Genomic DNA, 7,957 nt, shown 5'->3' on the forward strand with positions numbered 1-7,957 from the left:
AGGAGGTGGGGGTGGAATTTGTACAAACTGTATAGTTATGCATTGGGCACTTTTGTTCCCTGATTTGTTTATGTTTTGCAACCTTTTGTATAAGTTTGGAATAAAATACATTAAAAAAGAGTGAGACTGAAACCATTGCAATGTTTTGACACGGAGCCGATGGTATTTCAGCTATCTTCATTGGTTCTTTTGCTTGCCGGTGCTGATACTTTTGACATGTTTCATATTTCTCTATCATGTCTTGTATATCCTTATTTATACCAGGCCAATACACAGTATCTCTGGCTCTCCATTTGCACTTCTCAATCCCGAAGTGATCCTCATTAATTGTTTTTTGGAAATCGCTGCGTAGAGACTGCGGAATCACAATTCTTTCTTGCCTAAATAGTAGCCCATTTACTACACTTAGCTCAGATCTGATTTCATTATATTTTGTGAAACTTTAGGCCAACCATTGTTAAGGTTTTGTATTGCCATCTGCAACACCTCGGGCTGGATTCTCCGATTCTGAGGCTGCGTCCGGAGGGAGTGTCTAGTTCTGCGCTGGAAAAATCGGCGAGGCCTCTGCACCGACCCTCCGACCGGTGAGAGGCTAGCAGCCACGCCACATAAAACACATGGCCTTCACAAAATAAACGGCTGAAAAATTGCCAGGTCCGTGGCCGCGCATGTGCACACCGACGCTCTGCAGCGGTCACACCGTACAACATGGCGCGCGTGGACCCAACCTGCAAGGTAGTGCCCCCTGGACACTCCCTCGCCGCCCCTAGACAACCCCCCACCAGTACCCCCAGCCCTCGCCGAATCCCCCCCCCCAACCAACGGCACAGCTCCCCCTCAACTGTGGCGACGCAGGACACAGTCCGCAGCCACCACGCCAGGTTCACGAAAACTGAGAGCACAAGTGAACCGCGCCGTTGTGAACTCGGCCTATGGGGAGCAGAGCATCCGGGGAGGGCCTTGGGGTAACGTCCTGAGGCGGTCCCAACGGCAAGCAGCATACTCCTCAATGACACCATTTTGGAGGGGGCGGAGCATCCGAAAACAGACGCCACCCTGATTCGATCGTAAAAAGGGATTCTCCGTCCGATCGCCGATTACGAAATCAGTGTCGGCAAGTGGAGAACCCTGCCCCTCATCTTTTGCTGTCTCTTCAACAATTCGTTTCGACTTTACGTCTGATACTGGCAGTGCCTCAGTGATCATGTCTATGTGAGCCTGCACATCTTCTCCAGTAGAGCAGACATCGTGTGCTGTTGGAGCTCTGGATAACGCATCTGCTACCACTATATGTTTGCCAGGCGTGTATTTCAACTCAAAGTCGTATCTTTGAAGCTTCATCATGAGACACTGTATTCATGGAGACATTTTGTTGAGATTCTTTTTAATGATTGCAACCAGTGGTCGATGATCCGTCTCAATGACAAATGTGGGTAGGCCATATATATGTGTATGGAATTTTTCCAAGCATTCCCTGGGCATTCGTTTTCAACCTGTGCATATCTGCACTCAGACGCCATCATTGACCGTGCAGCATATGTCACAGGTTTCCAATTGTTTCCAACTTCGGTAGGTATTTTGGTGTTACCTTGTTGGATCAAAAAATGTCAGGACGGGCGTGGTTGTAATAGCTTTCTTTAGCTGGAGCCACTTCAGCTGTCTGTGCGGAGTCTGCATGTTCTCCCCGTGTCTGCGTGGGTTTCCTCCGGGTGCTCCGGTTTCCTCCCACAGTCCAAAGGCGTGCAGGTTAGGTGGATTGGACATGATAAATTGCCCTTAGTGATCAAAAAGGTTAGGAGGGGTTATTGGGTTGTGGGGATAGGGTGGAAGTGAGGGCTTAAGTGGGTCAGTGCAGACTCGATGGGCAGAATGGCCTCCTTCTGCACTGTATGTTCTATGTTCTATGTTCGCTGGGGGGTCGGAGAATGGCCGTTGGCCGCCGTGAATCCCGCCCCCGCCGGTTGCCGAAGTCTCCGAAGGGAGAAAAGTCGGCGGGGCGTTAATGGCGCTGCTGCCGTGGAGAATGTCACGGGTCTGCGCAAGGCAGCCGATTTTCGGCCTGCCGATATTCTCCCTTCCGGATGGGCCGAAGTCCCGTTGACGTGATGACCGTTCACGTCGACGTAAATTAAACCTCCTTTTCATCGGCGTGACCCTGTGCTCCAGGTTCACGCCGACCAGCGTGGAGGTGAGTGACGGCCTGGGGGGTTGGCTCTGGGCAGGCGATGGGGTGGCCGCAGTCTGAATGTGTGAGGAGAGGTGTGTCTCGGGTTGTGTGTGTGTGTGTGTGCGGCGGGGGGGGGTTAGAGTAGGCTGGGCTCCGGGGGAGTGCCGGGAGGGGGTCCATGCTGGGGAGGGGGATGGGGGTGTCTGTGCCGGGGTGGAGGTTAGGGGGGGGGGTCCGTGCCGGGGAGGGGGATGGGGGTGTCCGTGCCGGGGTGGAGGTTGGGGGGGGTCCGTGCAGGGGAGGGGGATGGGAGTGTCCGTGCCGGGGTGGAGGTTGGGGGGGGGGTCCGTGCCGGGGTGGAGGTTGGGGGGGGGTCCGTGCCGGGGTGGAGGTTGGGTGGGGGGGGGGGTCCGTGCCGGGGAGGGGGATGGGGGGGGGGCCCGTGCCGGGGTGAAGGTTGGGGAGGGGGTCCGTGCCGGGGTGGAGGTTGGGGGGGGGTCCATGCAGGGGAGGGGGATGGGGGGGTCCGTGCCGGGGTGGAGGTTGGGGGGGAGTCCGTGCCGGGGAGGGGGATGGGGGGGGGTCCGTGCCAGGGTGGAGGTTGGGGGGGGGTCCGTGCAGGGGTGGAGGTTGGGGGGGTGCCCGTGCCGGTGAGGGGGATGGGGGTGTCCGTGCCGGGGTGGAGGTGGGGAGGGGGTCCGTGCCGGGGTGGAGGTTGGGGGGGGGGTCCGTGCCGGGGTGGAGGTTGGGGGGGTCCGAGCCGGGGAGGGGGATCGGGGGGGGTCCGTGCCGGGGTGGAGGTTGGGGGGGGTTCTGTGCCGGGGTGGAGGTTGGGGGGGGGTCCGTGCCGGGGAGGGGGATGGGGGTGTCCGTGCCGGGGTGGAGGTTGGGGGGGGGTCCGTGCCGGGGTGGAGGTTGGGGGGGGGTCCGTGCCGGGGTGGAGGTTGGGGGGGGAGTCCGTGCCGGGGTGGAGGTTGGGGGGGGTCCGTGCCGGGGAGGGGGATGGGGGTGTCCGTGCCGGGGTGGAGGTTGGGGGGGGGTCCGTGCCGGGGTGGAGGTTGGGGGGGGGTCCGTGCCGGGGTGGAGGTTGGGGGGGGGTCCGTGCCGGGGAGGGGGATGGGGGGGTCCGTGCCGCGGTGGAGGTTGGGGGGGGGGGTCCGTGCCGGGGAGGGGGATGTGGGGGGGGTCCGTGCCGGGGTGGAGGTTGGGGGGGGTCCGTGCCGGGGTGGAGGTTGGGGGGGGGCGGTGCCGAGGAGGGGGATGGGGGTGTCCGTGCCGGGGTGGAGGTTGGGGGGGGGGGGTCCCTGCTGGGGAGGAGGATGGGAGGGCAAGTGAGTTGGTCCACCTGGCCAGGTGCCAGCCTCCAACAGTTGGACCCATGCGGTCCATGCCACCTGGCTGGGGGGAGGAGGGGATATGGGCAATGATGACATGTCGTCGTTCCCCTCCCCCCCACCAGGCCGTCATGTTTTCAGATCATCCAGCGATGTTGGCCGCCGTGGCGGCAGCCGCTCATGTCTCTGTTGCCCTGGATGAGGAGGAGGAGGAGGAGGAGAAGGAGGAGCATGCCAGAGAGGCGGCGCAGGCTGCTGCAGAGGGTCAGGCGGCAGCCGCCCAGGCTGGAGGGACACCCGACCGACAGGACGAGGAGGGGGAGGAGGACATCGCGGCCCCACGGCAACGAAGGCACCCGAGGAGGCCCCGTGTGTACCGGCCCAGGCAGTCATACCAGGACCTCATGGACCGGGAATGCAGGAGGAGACTCCGGATGAGCCGGGAAACCGTGGCACACATCTGCCACCTGCTGGCACACCTGTCACCGCGTGGCACTGGCGGGGGACACCCTCTCCCCGTGTCCGTCAAGGTTACGGTGGCCCTGAACTTTTATGCAACGGGGTCATTCCAGGCACCGAGTGGGGACCTGTCCGGCATATCGCAGACATCGGTGCACCGGTGCATCCGGGCAGTGACAGATGCCCTATATGCCATGGCGCACCGCTACATCCGCTTCCCCGTGGACCGGGCCAGCCAAGATGCCCGGGCCGTGGGCTTCTCTGCCGTGGCCGGGTTCCCCATGGTCCAGGGCGCGATCGATGGGATGCACGTCGCCGTGCGGCCACCTGCAGATAACAGGGCCGTGTTCACTAATAGGAAGGGGACCTATTCGATGAACGTACAGGTGGTCTGCGACCACCGCATGATGATCCTGCACGTCTGCGCCCGTCACCCAGGCAGTGTACATGACTCATTTGTGTTGTCGCGGTCATCCATCCCCGGCATGTACGAGGGACGCCATCCCCGGCTGAGGGGCTGGTTGCTGGGCGACAGGGGCTACCCATTGCGATCGTGGCTGATGACGCCTGTACGGAGGCCACGCAATGAGGCGGAGAACCGCTACAATGATGCCCATGTAGCGACAAGGGGCGTGATAGAGAGGTGCTTTGGCGTGCTGAAGATGCGTTTCAGGTGCCTGGACCTCTCTGGGGGCGCCCACCAGTATCGGTCAGATAGGGTCGGCCGCATCATTGTGGTGTGCTGCGTCCTGCACAACATAGCCCAACAGAGGGGCGATGTGCCGCAGGCAGAGGAGGGCGGAGTGGAGGAGCAGCAGGAAGAGGCGCAGTCCTTCCCAGATGAGGGGGATGGGGGTAATGGTCAGGGCAGACGGGGTAGACACAGGCGGGTGGCTGTCCACCGTTACCGGCTGGCCCAGCGGGCACGGGACAGACTGATAGCCGCCCGCTTCACTGACTAGATGGGCATGGGAATCGGGTAGTATGGCCACAGACCGCACACCAAGGCAACAGCCGCCCACCCACACCCCCCACCCATCCACCCACCCACCCAGCACCCTCACCCCCCTCCCCAACCCCACCCACCCCACCCGCATGCACACCACCCCCCCCCCCCAATTGCCGATCCACCGGCGGCACCACGGGCCGGGCTCACACAGTTGCGGGTGGACGCGTGTCTATCGCAGGCCATGGAGGATGATGACGACAACCCGCCCTGCGGTGAGCTCCTGGCTCTACATCATTGGACTATGTCTGACCCATGGCCACAGTACCACCATCCACCCGGACCATCCCTGCATGCGGCTGTGACACTGCAGCGCACGGTCCCGTCCTCTGCCCGGGGGATGTTGATGGCGGCCCAGGGGGAAGGGGGCAGACTCACCTGGGGTTGAAGTAAGACCACCCCTCACACACACACTTGCGCTCAATGTACATGACACCCCCGCACACTTTGGACAGAGCACAAAGGCAGCTTCTGTAGGTGTAACATTGACTTCAATAACCAAAGAAGTTCATGCACGTGCCCTAGCCCCTAAAACTCATCTGTGCCCTGCAACCGTGCCAACTTACTCAGTGTCAAATTGTTTGGCCTTACGGGCCCTTTGACTACGTCTACGTGGTTCCCCAGACGGTACAGCAGAACTGGAGGTGGACTCCTGTGATTCCTGCCCTCTGACACTGGATCCCTTTGGCGGCCGTTTCCTGGGGCGTCCTGGCCTAGATGGGCCAGGCTGCGGCCCGGGCGACTGGGATGGCGAGCTGCCAGCCTGTCCTGCCCGTTGCCCACCCGATGCACCTGGGACGGAAGGGGGGGAGTCCGAGGTGTCGCGGTGTACCGGGACCTCCCCTACAGAGGGAGCCGGGACGGACCACACCACCTTCTCCTCCCTCGGGGTGCCCGATGGCCCCCAGGCCTCTACATGGGTGGGGGATGCGAACGGACTGGCCATCCGACGCCCCCCCAACATCTGGCGCTGCCAGTCCTGGAGGCCCGTGCTGGTATCGACAGGGGTCTGCAGGTTTGCAGCCATGGAGCCCAGGGGGTTGGCAAACCCTGTCTGTGACAGTGCGACGCCGGCTCGCACATGGCCACTGGCGCCGATGCCCTCAGCGATGGCCTGCAGAGACTGGGCCATGGCCTGCTGAGACTGGGCCATGGCGTGCAGAGACTGGGCCATGGCCTGCTGAGACTGGGCTATGGCGTTGAGCGCCTCTGCCATCTGGCGCTGGCACTGGCTCATGGCCTCCTGTGAGAGGGCAGCCATTTCCTGGGCCACAGACGCCGCCTGCATGGAAAGCCCCAGGCCTCGCAAACCGTTCCCCATGTCTGACACCGTCGCACCCATTGCCTCCACCGCGGACGCCACCCGTGCGGTGTCGGCCTGGGTGGCACGCATGATCGGCACCACTTCCAGCTCCTGGACGCGGGTGGACTCCTCCACCTGCGACCGCAGCCGCCGCAAGCCGCCCGTCACCCTCTTCGCTTGTCTCCGGGTCGGTGGTTGCATCGGATCTATGTGTGGGTGTGGTAACTCCAGGAACCCGGGATCCATCTGGGCGGCAGATGTTCGCTTGGGCTGGGCTGCCCTCCGACCGCCGGCCCCTCTGCTGCTCCTACCTCCACCTGCTGTACCGGGACGGCTGTGTTGTTCGCACCAGTGAGTGTACCAGACGCCTCATCACTAAAGTGCCCAACCGAGGTGAGTGTTTCTGCGATGGTGGAGGGTGTTGGTGACAGCAGTGGCGTTGTGTCGTGCTCTTCGTCCCACTCTGAGTCCATGGCACTTTGGGGTGGGGGTTCGTCTCCACCCATCCACTCTGAGTCACTGTCCGGTATTTTGTCTTCCTGGGTAGTGCTGTCCCGGGTACTGCTGTCCCGGGTAGTGGTGTCCCGGGTAGTGGTGTCCCGGGTAGTGGTGTCCTGGGTAGTGGTGTCCTGGGTAGTGGTGTCCTGGCTCGGATGTGACGGGGGCCTGTGGCTGCCCCCCTCATCGCTGGGTGGTCGCTCCCGCACGTGACGGGGGTGTCGTCTCCCTGTTGCTCCAGGTCTCTCCGTCTCCCGTGGTGTGCGAGGGGCATCCTGCGGGCGTCGCATGCTGGAGGGTACGGGTCTCTCCGTCTCCCGTGGTCTCCGAGGGGCATCCTGCGGGCGTCGCATGCCAGAGGGTGCGGGTCTCTCCGTCTCCCGTGGCCTCCGAGGGGCATCCTGCGGGCGTCGCATGCCGGAGGGTCCGGGTCTCTCCGTCTCCCGTGGTCTCCGAGGGGCATCCTGCGGGCGGTCTGCATCTGCGGGGATGGGTGCCTGGACGTTTGGTCCTGCGATACACAATGAAGCATGCATGGTTAGACATCAGGCAGTGATCAGGTGTTACGGGGGAGGGGGATATAGGGGAGGGGGGATATGGGGACGGGCTGTCGGTGGCTCACTTGCTACTACGCCCCCGACCTCTGCATCAGCAACCTCCCGGTCCTCAGGTCCACCAGCCAGTTCCAGGGCCCTTTCCTGGTGTTCGGTCAGTGGCCTCTCATCAGCGGGGCCTCCTCCAGTCCTCACATGCTCCCTATTGTTGTGTGCGCGCTTCTCCTGTGACGGGGGGGGGGCGGAGGCTGGGGTAAAAGGCAACACCGTTAGGCAGGTATATGAATGCACGCCATCGGTTGCGCGTGCATTGCAGAGGTTAAGGTTAGGGCTGGATTAACTTGGGGATATGGGGGAGGGGGGGATATGGGGGAGGGGGGGATATGGGGGAGGGGGGATATGGGGGAGGGGGGATATGGGGGAGGGGGGATATGGGGGAGGGGGGATATGGGGGAGGGGGGATATGGGGGAGGTGGGGATATGGGGGAGGGGGGGATATGGGGGAGTGGGGATATGGGGGAGGGGTGGATATGGGGGAGGGGGGATATGGGGGAGGGGGAATATGGGGGAGGGGGGATATGGGGGAGGGGGATATGGGGGAGGGGGGATATGGGGGAGGGGGGGATATGGGGAAGG

The sequence above is a fragment of the Scyliorhinus torazame genome, chromosome 10 (assembly GCF_047496885.1).
Source record: "Scyliorhinus torazame isolate Kashiwa2021f chromosome 10, sScyTor2.1, whole genome shotgun sequence".
Lineage (NCBI taxonomy): Eukaryota > Metazoa > Chordata > Chondrichthyes > Carcharhiniformes > Scyliorhinidae > Scyliorhinus > Scyliorhinus torazame.